Source organism: Hippopotamus amphibius, chromosome 1 (genome assembly GCF_030028045.1).
Source record: "Hippopotamus amphibius kiboko isolate mHipAmp2 chromosome 1, mHipAmp2.hap2, whole genome shotgun sequence".
In the NCBI taxonomy this organism is placed as follows: Eukaryota; Metazoa; Chordata; class Mammalia; order Artiodactyla; family Hippopotamidae; genus Hippopotamus; species Hippopotamus amphibius.
The window spans coordinates 114,179,483-114,196,544 of NC_080186.1; the positions used below are offsets into that span (position 1 = coordinate 114,179,483).

General features: G+C 41.7%; 1 non-coding gene across 1 annotated transcript; it reads right to left on the reverse strand.

The window, feature by feature from the left end:
• Nucleotides 1-201: 201 nt before the first annotated feature.
• LOC130842420 (U6 spliceosomal RNA) lies at nt 202-308 on the reverse strand. The gene has a single exon (XR_009050431.1). It is a non-coding gene; the product is annotated as a U6 spliceosomal RNA (small nuclear RNA).
• Between the last annotated feature and the right edge of the window lie 16,754 nt (nt 309-17,062).

Below are 17,062 nucleotides of genomic sequence, written 5' to 3' on the forward strand. Positions count from 1 at the left end.
CTGATCAGGGATCGAACCCGTGCCTGCTGCAGTGCAAGCTCAGAGTAATAACCACTGGACTGCCAGGGAAGTCCCTCACTTCCTATTTTTAATTTCCAAGAAGTCTTTATCATTTTCGTTTTTTAAAATTTTTATTGGGGTATAGTTGATTTACAATGTTGTGTTAGTTTCAGGTGTACAGCAAAGTGAATCAGTTATGCAAAAAATATGGAACGCTTCACAGATTTGCATGTCATCCTTGCACAGGGGCCATGCTAATCTTCTCTCTATCGTTCCAATTTTACTATATGTGCTGCCAAAGCAAGCACAAGTTTTTATTATTTTCTGAATGTTCCTTTTAAAACTAGCATCCATTCTTTTATCATGGGTGCAGTATTTTCTCTTGATTTCTGAGGATATTAATTGCAGTTTTTCAGACATTTTCTTCTGGTCCCTTCATTATATGTTACACTCCAGGTTCCTTTTCTTTTGGCTTCTGTCTTTTATGTTTGAGACTGCCTTCAACTCTCTGGTGAACTTTGGCTGTCTGTTCCAACTTAAGCGTGAGATCCGGAAGAGCTGAGTGGAAGCCCGGTAGTGGGGCCAGAGATGGTCAGCAGGGGGCGACTCACTGTGCGGTGGGTGAAGGAGGATCGGTCTCCTGTTTCCTGTAAACTTTTTCTCCTGGGTCGGTCATTATCCCTTAAAAGGAATTTTCAGTCCTCTTGCCGCTGCTTCCAGAGGACAAAGAACTTTTAATTTTTAAAGTCTTTACAAGTTCTAAGACTCCAATTATTTTATTCCTTTTTGGTTTTTCCACTTCCTACTTCATGAGAATGGAAAATATTCAAACTTAAGGATTTAAAACCTTACACATACAACTTTCCATTTTTCAAAATCACTTCTCTCATTTTCTCTAGTCTTCTCCTGGAGCTTTTGTTTTTTAATTTCCTTACTTTCATGTTGATGTGGTTTCTGGATGGAGCAGAGATAAACGCATGTGTTCAATCCACCATCTTTAACCAGAAGTTCCTACTTCCTTAAGTCTTAATTACCTTTTTTCTCTAACTCATGAGGTGGTTGTAAAAATTAAAGGTGGTAGTGCATGCGTAACAGGATGTTCAAAGAGATTTTTCTTGTTAGTCTTAGAGGTTGAACTGAGTCCTCAAGGAGAGAAGAGAGCATGTAGGTACTCCACATTGCAGAGAAAGACTTTGGAAAGACTGTAGAAAGGCAGACAAAAGAGGACAACTCCTCGAACAACAATGGTTCCTTATCACCATCTTCAGCCTCTACAAATGAGAATCTTGACAAGGGAATGGAGAGTTATGGAGATAGGGTTGTTGTTCTGTTCTGTAATGCATTGGTTTGTTTTTTTCTATAAATTTATTTATTACTTACTTTTTATTTATTTTTTGGCTGTGTTGGGTCTTCGTTGCTGTGTGCTGGCTTTCTCTAGTTGTGGCGAGAGAGGCTACTCTTCATGGTGGTGCGTGGGCTTCTCACTGCGGTGGCTTCTCTTGTTGTGGGGCATGGGCTCTTGGCACGCTGGCTTCAGTAGGTGTGGCTCTCGGGCTCTAGAGCACAGGCTCAGTAGTTGTGGTGCATAGGCTTAGTTGCTCTGCAGCATGTGGGATCTTCCCGGACCAGGGATCGAACCCGTGTCCCCTGCATTAGCAGGCAGATTCTTTTTTTTTTAAGCTCTTTATTGGAATATAATTGCTTTACACTCTTGTACCAGCTTATGAGGTACACCAAAGTCAATCAGCTGTATTTAGACATATATCCCCATATCCCCTCCCTCCCGTGACTCCCTCCCACCCTCCCTGTCCTGACCCTCTAAGGCATCACCCATCATCGAGTTGATCTCCCTTTGTTATACAGTAACTTCCCACTAGCTATCTATTTTACAGTTGGCAGTGTAAATATGTCTATGCTGCTCTCTCACTTCGTCCCAGCTTCCCTTTTGCCCCCCCACCCCCACCCTGCCCAACCCCATGTCCTCTAGTCCTTTCTCTGCATCTGCAGGCAGATTCTTAACCACTGCGCAACCAGGGCAGTCCTGTAATGCATTGTTATTTCCCCTTCTTCACTCTTAGGTAGGTGAGCAGAGGCTACAGACCAAGTGAGGAGAGTTCCAAGAGACTGCAGGTGCCTGCAGGAAGCTCATTCCTTGGCTGAATGATTCTTGGGTGGTGGAATTATTGTCCTAGTGCTGCTACAGAGCACAGGCAAAACACTGTGAGAGTCTGGAAAAACCTGACATGAGTTTACTGGCGTTTGGGAGATGCATATGAACATAGGGAGGAGTATCTGCTGATGGTTTGGTGAGTGGGGTATGTTACAGACTGACTGGAGCCCAGCCCTGGAATGGTGGTGCTCGAGAGCAGCCTGTACTTCCAGCACCTGACATGGTAAGGATGTGGGAGTTTCTCATGGGCCAAGAGAACATCATGGAAAGTACCTGGGCTTTAACCATCTAGATGGGACTCTGTCCAAGAGAGGGCAAGAAGACTCTAATGGCAAGGTACTGTGGGCTAGAGGCTCAGGGTACTGTGCAAGACTTCAGTTGGAGATACACTGCAGACACAAAGGACTATGCAGTGTGGAGCCTCCGGGAGTCTCCTCAAATACCACCCCCCAAGAGAAAGCCAGAACTTCGGCAGCTGTCACACAGAAGGTTCTAACAGCCCTGGTCATATAAAACTATGCTTTTTCCTTTCTCCCAACATTCCAACCCTGGAGAAGCCAAAGGCAGGAAGTGGAGGGAGGGTGGAAGAAGAGCAAAGATAAAGGTACCAGCCCCCCCCCCCCTTGCCATTTCAGGTCTCTGGGCTGTGGGTCCAACCTGAGCTGGGGGAGGGGTGAGCTGGGAATTGAATATAAGATTGAAATTTAAAAACTGGGCTGTTCAAGACTTGTCTTCCATGCAAATGACAAGAAAGTCATGAAGTGTATTTGAGAAATGTGTCTGAAGGATGGGGAAGTTTGCTGACAGAGCAGGGTTGAAGGCAGCAGCTGATGGCAGGTTGGGTGGGGGGAGAGAGTCTTCGCACCTTCTCAAATCCGGACAATTAAATAAGTCAGTTATAACTTAAAGGGCTAGGTATTCATTCAGGCAGCATTTATTGAGTGCCTACTGTATGTATCAAGTGCCAGATTTTATGTAAGCTTCAGGGAATAAAAACAATGAGTGAGGGAATTACCTGGTGGTCCTCATGCTGCATGGTGCGGCCAAAAAAAAAAAAAAAGAGTGAAAACAAAGGAGTCCCTGCTTTGGATAATCAAGTGAGGAACACATACTGTCTAAGGTAGAAACTGCATTTAGCTGCTAATAATGGAGACCAGAAATAAGATTGTAGTTTTATTTTTCTCTTGTGTAAAAAATGTCCATAGGTAGGTGGTTCACCGTAGCTCCATCATCAACAGAGACCAGGCTCCTTCTATCTTTCTGTATCACCATTCCCAGACTGTGGTTTTCATTCTTAAGGTTAACTCATGGTCCAAGGTGACTGAATGGAGCTCCAGCTTTCACATCGTCATTCCAGCCGGAAATCAGGAGGAAAGGGGAAAAGGCAGAAAAAGATCAGTATTAATTTTTTTGCCCCTTTGTTTGTATAGGCTGTGCCAGGTTGTAGTTGTTGTATGCAGGCTCTTAGTTGCAGCACGCATGCTGGATCTAGTTCCCAGACCAGGGATTGAACCTGGGTCCCCTACATTGGGAGTGCAGTGTCTTACCCATTTACCCACTGGACCACCCGGGAAGTCCTTTTGGCCCCTTTTAAAAAGCCTTCTTGAATGTTTCATGCAATAACTTTGGCTGACATCTCATTGGCCAGAATTTTCTCACATGACCACTCAGCTGCAAGGGAATGTGGGAAATATATAAATTGTTTTACTGAGGAAGAAGAAGAGAATGGAGTTTAGATAGATAACTACCAAACTGTGCAACAGTACATCCCTTCAGTTACTCAAAATCTATTCATTTCTCATGTGGCTATTTGTGGTCCAGCAACCTATAAACCAAAGACAAGTTGTCAGCCCCCCTGATATACCACGGTGGATTAGGAAAAGCAACCACAAGCAAAACTCTCATTCAGAAAAGGAAAGCATAGGCACTTACCTGCTGGCACAGTGTTTAAGAATCTGCCTGCCAATGTAGGGCACACAGGTTCCCTTCCTGGTCGGGGAAAATCCCACTTGCTGAGGAGCAAATGAGCCTGTGCTCCACAACTACTGAGCCCACGTGCCACAACTATCAAAGCCCGAGCGCCTAGAACCTGTGCTCTGCAGCAAGAGAAGCCACTGCACTGAGAAGCCTGTACCCTGTGATGAAGAGTAGCCCGTTTGCCACAACTAGAGAAAGCCCGCGTGCAGCAACGAAGACCCAATGCAGCCAAAAATAAATTTAAAAAATAAAATAAAAATAAAATTAAAAAAGGGAAAGGAAAGCACAGGAAACACCCAGCAGTCACTAGTCACTGATCGATTGACCATTGAGTGGCTTGTGTATGTTCTCATCCCTTGAACCTGGATGTGCCAGTGGCTGCTTGACCAGTAGAACATAGCAGAAGTAATGTTCTATAGCCTCTGAGGCTAGGTCCTGAAACGCAATGCAGCTTCTGCCTTGTTTGCAGGAACACTTATGCTCGGACCCCCTAAGTTCGAACTCCAACTGCCCTGAGGCCACCATCTTCTGGGGAAGCCCAAATTTACCTACACAGAGAGCCACTGAGGAGCTCCGAGAATATATGAAGAAAGCAAGATGCCCAGTCAGCCCCTAGCTGCTCCAGCTTTGGCTGTGACTATAATCACATCACATGAGATACCCTGAGCCAGAGTGCCCAGCCAAGCCCTTAGGAGCCACAGACACTGTGGGGCTAACAAATAATTGTTATTTTTTTATATTTTTTTTTATAAATTTATTTTTGTTTATTTTATTTACTGGCTGTGTTGGGTCTTCGTTGCTGCATGCGGGCTTTCTCTAGTTGCAGCGAGTGGGAGCTCCCCTTTGTTGTGGTGCTCGGGCTTCTCAGTGCAGTGGCTTCTCTCGTTGCGGAGCACAGGCTCTAGGTACTCAGGCTTCAGTAGTTGTGGCACACGGGCTCAGTAGTTGTGGCTCTCAGACTCCAGAGCACAGGCTCAGTAGTAGTTGTGGCGCACGGGCTTAGTTGCTCCAAGGCATGTGAGATCTTCCCGCACCAGGGCTTGAACCCGTATCCCCTGCATTGACAGGCAGATTCTTAATCACTGCACCACCAGGGAAGTCCCAATGATTGTTATTTTTTTAAATTGAAGTATAGTTGATTTACAGTGTTGTGCCAATATCTGCTATACAGCAAAGTGACTCAGTTTTACTCATCTATACATTCTTTTTTTTAATATTCTTTCCCATTATGGTTTATCCCAGGAGATGGGATATAGTTCCCTGTACTATACAGTAGGACCTTGTTGTTTATCCATTCTAAATGCAATAGTTTGCATCTACCAACCCCAAATTCCCAGCCCATTTTTCTCCCTCTCTTCCTCCCCCTTGGCAACCACAAGTCTGTTCTCTATGTCTGTCTCTTTCTATTTTGTAGATAGGTTCATTTGCGCCATATTTTAGATTCCTCACATAAGTAATATCATCTAGTATTTGTCTTTCTGACTTACTTCACTTAGTATGATAATCTCTAGTTTCATCCGTGTTGCTGCAAATGGCATTATTTTGTTCTTTTTATGGCTGAGTAGTATTTCATTGTATATATGTACCACATCTTTTTTTATCCATTCTTCTGTCCATGGACATTTAGGTTGTTTCCATGTCTTGGCTTTTGTGAATAGGGCTGCTATGAACATAGGTGTGCGTGTATCTTTTTTTTTTTTTGTAGTGTTACTATTTTTTCCCACTTTTTAAAATTGAAGTATAGTTGATTTACAATGTTATGCCAGTCTTTGCTGTACAGCAAGGTGACTCGGTTATATACATATAGACAGTCTTTTTTTTTTTTAATATTCTTTTTCATTATAGTTTATCACAGGATATTGAATTTAGTTCTCTGTGCTCACAGTAAGACCTTATTGTTTATCTAGCCTATATAAAATAGTTTACATCTGCTAATACCACAGTCCCAGTTCTTCCCTCCGTCATGCCCCTACCCCTTGGCAACCACAAGTCTGAACTCTATGTCTGCGAATCTATTTCTGTTTCATAGATAGGTTCGTTTATGCCATATTTTAGATTCCACATACAAGTGATATCATGTGATATTTGTCTTTCTCTTTCTGACTTACTTCCCTTAGTATGATAATCTCTAGTTGTATCCATGTTCCTGCAAATGGCATTTTTCCTTCTTTTTTATGGCTGAGTAGTATTCCATTGTACATATACCACATCTTCTTTATCCATTCCTCTGTTGGTGGACATTTAGGTTGTTTCCATGTCTTGGCTAATGTGAATAGTGCTGCTATGAACATGGGGTGCATGTATCTTTTTGAATTAAAGTTTTGTCCACGAATATGCCCAGTAGTGGGGTTGCTGGATCATATGGTAATTCTGTTTTTAGTTTTTTGAGGAACCTCCATACTGTTTTCCACCTGTACCAACTTACATTTCCACAAATGGTATAGGAGGGCTCCCTTTTCTCCACACTCTCTCCAGTATTAGTTATTTGTACACTTTTTAATGATGACCATTCTGACCCTTGTGAGGTGGTACCTCACTGTAGTTTTCATTTGCATTTCTCTAATAATTAGTGACATTGAACATCTTTTCATGTGCCTACTGGCCACCTGTATGTCTTCTTTGGAGAAATGTCTATTAAGATCTTCTGCCCATTTTTTGACTGGGTTTTTGTTTTTTTGTTGTTGAATTATATGAGCTGTTTGTATATTTTGGAGATTAAGCCCTTGTCTGTTGCATCATTTGCAAGTACTCTCTCCCATTCCGTAGGCTGTCTTTTTTTTTTCTTAATGGTTCCCTTTGTTGTGCAAAAGCTTGTAAGTTTGATTAGGTCCCAACAAATAATTGTTATTTTAACCCACTAAATTTTGGAGTGGCAATAGATAACCAGAACATCAGTGTATATCAAACCTGAAGGTCAAAGACCACCTGCCCCAACAAAGGAGTAAGTTGGTCTATCTGGCTTCCCCTGGTTCTGCCCCCTGGGAAAATCCTCACTGTTTTCCATGGTCCTTTGCTCTGTCCTCAGAGAGGCTGTTTCTTGTCCATCATCCTTCATGGCCCATCTGAACAGGCACCTGTGGGTGACACCCTCTTTAAGGGCTACACAGCTTTGGCAGCCACCTCTAGAGGGAGCCACTTCTGTGTAGGAGATTCAGGCTGTTTTGGCTTACAGCCATAGCCATTGCAGGCCAGATATGGGTTTTGTTTGTTTGGTTTTGTTAACATAGCTTCTTGAAATAATTAGTAGGGTCCAGTCAATTCTTAAGCATGAGTTACTATGGCCAAAGATCTTACATATCATATTAAGCCTAAAGACTCATATTTTGCTTGTTGGTTTCTGTGCTCTGACCATCCTCCTTAATTACTCTTCAGGGTTTGAAGAGGAATGTAACACTGTTTTGCTGGGAGTCTTGCACTGGGTAGGCACAGACCTCTTAACAGAAGGTGCTTGAGAAAGGGTTGGGGCCACACTGTTAGAACCTGGCAGGGTGACTGTTTAGCAGCTACCATTCTGAACTGCTTCCATTTGGAAGCTAGAGAAGCAGTTGACTTTTTCAATCCAGCAGACTCCATCTAATTGAGACTCTCAGTCAACTTTTATATTCCTGATTTTGTGTGCATCTGTGGGCCCTAAGTAGAGAGCACTTTACTTAGCAGATTATTATTTCCTTTTTTTTTTTTTTTTTTAATATTTACAGACTGTCCAAGCCTGATTTCGTGTCTCAAGCAGAACTTTGCTAAAAGCTGCAAAGGAGGCAGAACACAATACGTTTCTTAATGGCTTTCTAAGATACAATGAACAGCCATTCTATTGAGTGGTTAGCAAATACTAAGGGTTACCAGCTTCCCAGGCTGCAAGGGAGTGGATCCTCCTTACACACTTGGGGAGAAAACTTCCTCTAAGCTAATATCACATTCTAGATACTGTTACTGCACTACACCACTTCCAATACCAACTATGTATCAACTTGGAATTGCATTTATGTCTGTAACAGAGACTGGAAATAGCAGAAACTTAAACCAGATGGAATTTAGTTTTTCTTGCCAGATGATAAAGTCTGGGTGTAGACAGCTCAGGGCTGACGTAGCATCCCCAGGGACTCATCAGGTTGTCAGACTCCCTGTAACTGTATAATCCTTAGCCTCCATCCTCAGTGTGCCTCCAAATCACAGGATCCTTCAATCATCATGTCTGTGCTCTGGACAGGAAACAGCAAGAGGGGAGACAGGAAAAAGGGACAACAGAATTAAAGAGAGTATATGCCAGCTGTCTGACCTTCCTTCAAGGAGCTTTTCTGAAAGATCCATCCAGCAAACACTACTCACATTTTTTCTCTGTTTACATGCATAGTTAGAATGTAGTCACATGGTCACAATTAGCTGCGAGTGGAAAATGTAATCTTTAAGCAGGTTTATGCTGCCACCCAGGATAACAGGGGCGTGAGTAAACTTTTGGGGTTGATGAGTATGTTCATTATCTTGATGGTGATGATAGTTTTATGGATGTATACTAAATCAAAACATCGTATTGTACATTTTAAATACATGGAGCTTATTTTATGTCAGTTATATCTCAGTAAATCTGTTAAAAATTTTGTATGTGTACCAGAAAAGAATATGTGCCCCCAATTATTGGCTGCAGGGTTTTAGATAAGTTCTATAGGTCAGACCTTTAACTGTTGTTCATATCTCCTATATCCTTACTGAAAAACATGTTTTTTCTTGATCCATCAGTTAACTGAGGGAAATGTTAAAATTTCCCACAATTGTAGTGGATTTGTCAATTTCTCCTGCGAGTTCTGACAGTTTTTCTTTATAAAATTGAAGCTGTATTATTAAGAAATATAAGTTTATAATTATGTCTGTGGTGAATTAAAACATATCAATGTGGCAGCTCTCTTTATCTCTAGTTCATACCTTTAGTCATAAATTTTATTTTATCTAATATTACTATATCTACACAAGCTTTTTTTGTTAGATATTTGCCTGGCACATATTTATCTTCTATTTTTTTACTTTTAACCTTTTTTCTTATGTTTTAGGTATGTCTCTTGTAATCAACACATAGCTGGATATTAATTTTTATTTAGTCTAACTAAGTTTGTATTTTGACTGGATAATGTACTCCATTTATATTGATTGTGATTATGCTATCACTGGGTTCATTTCTAGCAAAAAAATTTTGTGCTTTTAATCTGTCCAGATTTTCCTATTTATTTTTCCCCTTTCTTGTCTTCTGGACTATTTGATGTTTTTTCCCCTTATTCTTTTTTTTTTCTTCTTACATTTGGACATTACGCGCTCTGCTTCCATTACTATTTAAATTAAAAATTTTAACATGAACATTTATCAATCAAAAGTAATCAATTAAGGGAATTCCCCAGTGGTCCAGTGGTTAGGATTCTGAGCTTCCACTGCAGGGAGCATGGATTTGATCCCTGGTCAGGAAACCAAGATCCTGCATGCAGCACTGTGTGGCCAAAAAAAAAAAAAAAAAAAAAAAAAAAAATCAATCAATATATCAAAACAAATACATTAGAATAACTTTAATCAATCCCTCCCAACCAATATGTAGTTATGCCCCAGATTTTAGTTCTATCTTTCCCTATTTTAGTTTTGTTTTTGCTTTTAGTTACACACGCACATAATTTGGAGTTAAACAGTTTATAATACTTGTAAACGACACATCCTGGCCCACTCTCGCCCTTTCATCCTACCTAGAAGAAACCACTTTCAAATCTTGTACCTGGTCTGTTATTAATTTTCTCTTTTCATATCTGTAAATAACACATAGTGACTACTTGACTTGTTACTTAGTAGTATCATGCACTGATTTCTAAAATGCAAGACAAAGACTCCGCCGTTTAATGTCCTCCTCTTCCCTCCCCTGTTTTACCAATGTCATTGGTTAAAGGACTGTTCAGAATGTACATTATTTTGACTATGCAAGTGATACTCACAGATGAATCAATATGATACTTTCTCTTCCTTGAAATGCTTTTGCTTTTCGTTCTCTAGCTGTTACTAATTGACCCCAAACTCTTCTCCAACTGTCTGGATCTCCTCTGAAATCATCAGTCCCTCTCACTTTCCCGTGGAAGTCTTTCCTGGAGCCTCCTGCTGGAGCTTCTCTGGCCTCTTTGCCCCGTGATCTCCCTTCACTGTCATCCTGGGGATTCTCCTGGCTGCTTCTCTGTGTTGGATCCTATTTTCTATATTCCATTGAACTTCATTCTTGGTTTACTCTCTTGCTTTGATGGATCAAACCCTCCAGTTTTCTTTAACAGAGTCGTTCTAGCCTAACCAGCCAAGGACCAGCATGGGTTTAGTGGCCTGTGGCAGTGAGGGAGATCACAGACCAAATGAAACGTGAGGCATCTCACGAATCGGTAGAAAAGATATGTGTGCTACAGGATTGGGGGCAAGGGTGAAGCTTAGGTGAAATTTAAATGAAACAGTGTTCTTAGAGGTTCAAAGTAAATAGGGATCTGTGTAAAGAGGTTAATATCAGGTCTGGACTATGAAGTAAACATTGATGTAGAAAGAATACTGTGCCCAGAAACCCCTTATCTAAAGCTCTGCACCTGGGCTGTAAATCAAGGCTGCTTCTCTGTCTCAATGGGACTTGGATCCTTCAGGCAAAAGAATGATTCATTCTTACTGATATGCTTTCAAAGAGCAATGTTTCTTACAGTTTATGGTTTTAGAGAACAAAGTTTTTCAGTGCATAAGACAACAGTAGTCACAGAAAGGGGTTGTTATGAACTCTACTGGTACATAGCTTGGGGAAAATAGTATTTCTTGTTAACTTTGCTGGCTTTCTGTGTCTGTTACCCCAGCTTGATGAACGGCAGGGCAGAATTGTACCCTCTCAGTCACAGCTACGTTTTACTTTCTTAGGATGTGTGGGAGACAATATTTTTGAGCCTTTCTAGGGAGCTGTTAGCTATGAGGTTTTCTGTAGGATGATCTGGCCAGGCTTTTTCCTGGAGGAACCCCTAGTGTGAGTATCTTTAGATCAGATTCTCCAAAGCAAACCTATTCCATTCTCCTACTTGGAGACTATAGTTCTGATTGCTAGTGTTCTGAGTACTGAGCTGGGGGAAAGGGCTGGGGTTCTCAGAATATAGGGTGTAAATATTCTTTCAGTCTCCTGTTTTTAGAATAATATTCCTGCCCTCTCTGGAGCATAAACCTCCAGGTTTCTGCTATGGTGAAGAAGGAGCAGTCAAATTGCTGTGTGGACTGGAATACACCCCTCCTTAAACAGATTTTCAAATAATTCTCCAGTTTTTCATCCCACACTTATCATCCCCTTCAGAGGTATTTGGTATTGCTGATTCCTGATAATCATGGGGGTTCTGCATCTGCAGTGTAACCAGCTTGTTCTTCAGCTTTGCCCACTGAGTTAGAATTCAGTTGTCGTTGATCTGTCTGGTCAGTCACACGCATTCATCTGCTTTTTTAGCATCTGATATTACGCTGCTGTTGTCTTTTCCATTCTCTTTGTCTTTGGGAGCTTAATGTCTTTTCAAAAATCTCTTTATTGTCATTTCAGTAGATTTCATAAAAGAACAATAATAAATGAGTATATACAATGTACCCTCTATACCCCAAAAATCTGTCTTGTTTTTAAACCACGTAAATCAGATATTATCATTATTGCCATATTATAAGCAGTGTTGATTTAGCTTTACTCGTGAGTTTACTGATTGTTTTTCTCACAGATTCTTAATTCACAGATCTTCTTTCTGGGATAATTTTTATTCTCCCAGAAGAAAATCCTGTAAATTTCCTGTTGTGAAGATATGTTGGTAGTAAATTCTCCGTTTTTGTTGATGTAAAATGTCTATACTTCACCCTCATACACGCCAAGGAGTTTGGACTTTATCATGTGGGCAATTGGAGAGAGTGAAGAGTTTTAAGCATTTGAATATGATTAATTTTGTTTTATAGAAAAAAAATTCATTTGGGGTGGGGCAAGGATGAGGAATCTGTTGCAAACAACCAGGCTAGACATGATAGTGACTGGAACAAGGGTTATGAGAGTGGGCTTGGGGGGTGGATTTGAGAGATATTCAGGAGGTGGAATTGACAAACCTTGATCATCACAGGAGATAAGAAAGAGGGTTGAGTAAAAGACAACTTTCAGGTTTCTGTGTGCCAGTTAGTGGTGGTAACTTTCCCTGAGATGCAAATCCAGGAACAAGAGAATGTTTGGTAGAAAGCAATGAATTTGGTTCTCATTATGGGGCCTTGGAAGTGCCTGTGGTATTTCCAGTGGCATCCTGGAACTCAATGAAAGATCTGAGTGAGTGATGCAGAGTTGTTAGGCCAAGGCGATAAATGTTTGTGGATGAAGTCACCCAGGGAGAGGGTGTGGATTGGAGAGGGAGTGTTAGAGTCTGGGGGTGTGAGGACTTCTAGTTTCTGAAGAGTAAGTCTACCTGAATGAGAGCGTTGTCGAGTGGGGAGGATGGGGCCAAGGGGACTTTTCAATGGACTCTGTACATGCATATATGGTAGTTTCAGTGGCTCTGTTTTCCCTTAGGTGGCAACAATTTAAAATAAACCACAGGAAAGCTTTTCCCTTCTTAGTTACCATAGTCACACCTACCCTTTAACAAGGCAGTTGCAGGGAAATAAGCTCCAGGCAGTAATATATGCCACCAACAGCACTGAGGACAAACAACTGTGAGGGCTTGATTGGTCAGGGTTCAGTACCATAAACAAAATCCAGTCTAGGTATTTTAAGGAGAAAGGAATGTACTGAATTAGATGTTTACAAAGTTATTAGAAGGGCTGTAGGAGAGGGCCCTACTCTGGGCTTCCATGAATAATTCTCAGAACATGGCAGAACCAGTCTGCCTGGGAGGCTGCTATCGTTGCCATGATCAGAAAGCTGGGAGGCTATTAGGAGGTTACTGGAACTGTCCAGTTCAGGAACACAATACTGGGAACTCGCTGGCAGTCCAGTGGTTAGGACTTTGCTCTTCCACTGCAGGGGGCACGGGTTCAGTCCCTGGTTGGGGAACTAAGGTCTTGCATGCTGTATGGCATGGCCCCCCATCCTTCAAAAAACGTACCATTAAAAAAAAAAAAAAAAAAGAACAGTACTACTCCATTGTGATTCATTGGGGGAAAGGATGATCTTTTCAATAAGTGGTGAATATCCACATGGGGGAAAAATGAACTTTGATCCTTAACCTCACACCATATACAAACATTAAATCACAGTAGGTTGTGAACCTAAATGTGAAAAGTAAAACAAATAAGGCTTCTAGGGAAAAAAAAGTTTCTTGACCTTAACGAGAACATGAAAAACACTAACCATAAAAGAAAGGTTGAAAAATTGAGCTTTATTAAAATTAAAAACTTCTGGGAATTCCCTGGCAGTCCAGTGGTTAGGACTTCGAGCTTTCACTGCAGGGGGCATGGGGTCCATCCCTGGTCAGGGAACTAAGATCCTGAGTGTCTTCAAGGTGCAGCCAAAACAAACAAACAAAAAGCACACATACAAAAAAAAACAAAATTAATAACTTCTTGGATGAACTTGGAAAACATTCTGCTAAGCGAAAGAAGGTAGAAATAAAAGGTCATATATTGTATGATTCCATTTGTATGAAATATCTAGATAGTTAAATCTATAGAAACAGAACAGAGGTTGGTGGTTGCCCATGGCTAGGAGGGTGGGGAATGGGAACAACTGCTTGATGGGTATGGCATTTCCTTCTGGGGTGATGAAAACGTTTGGGAACTAGATAGATGTGGTGGTTACGCAACAATATGAATAGGCTAAATGCCACTCAATTGTTCAGTTTAAAAGGTTAATTTTATGTTATGTGTATTTCACTGCAAAAGAAAAAAAGTTAAGAATTTATGCTCACCAAAAAACACCATTAAGAAGGTAGAGGGGACTTCCCTGTTGGTCCAGTGGTTAAGACTTCGCCTTCCAGTGCAGGGGGTGTGGGTTCCACCCCGATCAGGGAGCTGAGATTCCCACATGCTGTGTGGCCAAAAAACCAAAACATAAAACAGAAGCAATATTGTAACAAATTCAATAAAGACTTTAAAAATGGTCCACATCAAAAAAAAATCTTAAAAAAAAAAGTAGAAAAGCAAGTCACAGATTGGAAGAAAGTATCTGGAATTAACACTTTAAAAAAGTTATTTTTCGGCTGCATTGGGTCTTCGTTACTGCACACAGGCTTTCTCTAGTTGTGGCAAGTGGGGGCTACTCTTCGTTGCAGTGTGCCAGCTTCTCGTTGTGGTGGCTTCTCTTGTTGTGGAGCACGGGCTCTAGGCACTTGGGCTTCAGTAGTTGCAGCAGTCAGCCTCAGTAGTTGTGGCTTGCAGGCTCTAGAGCTCAGGCTCAGTAGTTGTAGGGCATGGGCTTAGTTGCTCTGTGGCATGTGGGATCTTCCCAGACCAGGGCTTGAGCCCATGTCCCCTGCATTGGCAGACAGATTCTTAACCACTGTGCCACCAGGGAAGTCCCAACATTCTTGACAATGGACTTGTGTCAAGAATATATAAAAAACTACAAATCAATAAGCAAAGTAAGATAAAACAAAAACAAACAAACAAAATGGACTTCCCTGGCCGTCCAGTGGTTAGGACTCTGAACTTCCACTACAGAGGGCATGGGGGTGATCCCTGGTTGGGGAACTAAGATCTTGCATGCCTGTAAGGCAAGGCAAAAAAAAAAAAAAAAAGACACCCCAAAAACAGAAACAACAAAAAACCAAAACCAAACAAACAAAAACAAAACCCAATAAAAACCTGGACAAAGCACTTTACAATAGAACTGATACAAATGGCCAATAAGAGTAATGAAAAGGTGCTCAACATCATTTTTCATCAGGGTAATACAAATGAAGACCACAGTGAAATACCACAACCCACCCGCCAAAACACCTAAAACTAAAAGGGTTGGTAATGCCAAGTGCTGGTGGAGATACTGTGGGACAACTGGAACACAAAAATTGCTGGTGGAAGTATAAACTGCAGTACTTAGGAAAGCTGGTACTACCTTGTAAAAGGAGACACACATATCTAGACCCACTCTATCTAAGGATATACTCAGGAAAAATTAGTGCACCTGTCCACCAAAATAGAGATATAAGAATGTTCATAGTAGTTTTTACTTTTTTTTTCCCCTTTGGCCGCTCCATGTGGCATGTGGAATCTTAATTCCCCAACCAGAGAGTGAACCCGTGCCTCCTAAAGTGGAAGCTTGGAGTCTTAATCACTGGACGGCCGAGGAAGTCCCCGTAGTAGTTTTATAGACAAAAACTGGATACAGTCAACAGTAGAATGGGTAAATTTTGGCTTACTCATAGATGAAATAATATGTAGCAATAAAAAAAGAATAAACTAATACTGTAACATGATTAAGTCTCACAAACAAAATGCTGAAAGAAGCTAGATACAAAAAATTATATATTATAGTTTCTTTTACAAGAATGTCAAGAGCAGGCAAAAGAAGTCAATGGTGGTAGTGAAACCGTGCACCTCAGCTTGGGACTTGAACCCATGTGCTGGGACTTGAACCGAGCCTGAACCCAGATTGGGACTTGAACCCATGCGGCCAGGACTCAAACCTGGCCAAAACCCAAGATCTCCCAACTGAGATCACACACCTGGTTTCAGGACTTAATGAAGCTCAGGTTCTTCATGTCTCATCACAGAAAGAATTCAGTGAGAGACAAAGTGATAGGTAAGAAGTTTATTTAGAGATTTATTTAGAGAGAAACACACTCTGCAGACAGAGTGTGGGCCATCTCAGAAGATGCAAAAGGCACCAGGGTATGGGGGTTGTCAGTTTTTGTAAGGGTGGGTAATCTCATAGGTTAATGAGTGGGCGGAGTGTTCCAGAATTGGGCCACCGCCCACTTTTTATCCTCTTGGTCGGCCTTGGAACTGTCATGGCACCTGGAAGTTGACTTGTCTGCCATCTGGGACCCATTTGGTTCTAATCAGTTTATGTTATGTCCTTGGGCTATGTCATTCTTTCAAAGGTTGTGCCCTGCCTCCTTCCCTCCTGTTTCAGTAGAAGCACAATAGTAGTAACTATTGTGCAGGAAAGGCTAAGAGGGAACCTTTGCGGAGCCAGAAATGCAAGCGCACACACGATGATACCACCCACCACCTCTCCTTGTTGCAGCCATCTACTGCCCCTACCCCACTCTGTCGCTCTCTCCTACACGACTCCAGTTATAATTCTTGATTTCAATATCCTTGTAAATCAGCCTTCTAATCCGCTGGCTGCTCAGTCTCCCAGTCCATTCCTCTCTCCTGAATGCCTGTTTTCTACCTTCTCTCTCCTCAAACCTCTAGTTCCTTCACCATCCTCGTGAGCTCTTAGGTGATGATCTTGTTTCTTTCGCTGTGATAACAGAAGCAACTGGAGAGACTTTCCACAGCTTCCTCACCGTGCCCACTTACGCAGCCTTCTATCCTGTTATGATGAGTGAACTATCCACGTTCCTCCGTTTGTGAACTAGACCCCACCCTTTGCCCTTTTAAGCACCTGGCTCTGGGAACTTTTCTCTGTGTCTTTACCGCAGTGTAAGTTTTTCCTCTTTACAGGATCTTTTTTCACCAGTGTACTAACATACTGCAGTTTCTTCGTCTTGAAATGGTCCTTTCCTGACCCCTCTTTCCCGTCCAGTTAGCACCTCATTTCTCACCTTCCTCCTTTGAGAGAATCGTCTACAGTCACTGTCTCCTTTTCTCCTTTTTAACAGCCCCTCCTCCATTCTTTTGAGCCCTCTATATGCAATTTTTTGTTGCCCTCAATCCACCTAATCTGTGCTTACCATCATCACCCATGACCTCCATTTGGCTTAATTCATTGGTCAGTTCTCAGGCTTCATCTTATTTGATCTTCTAGAGGTATCTGACAGGTCATCA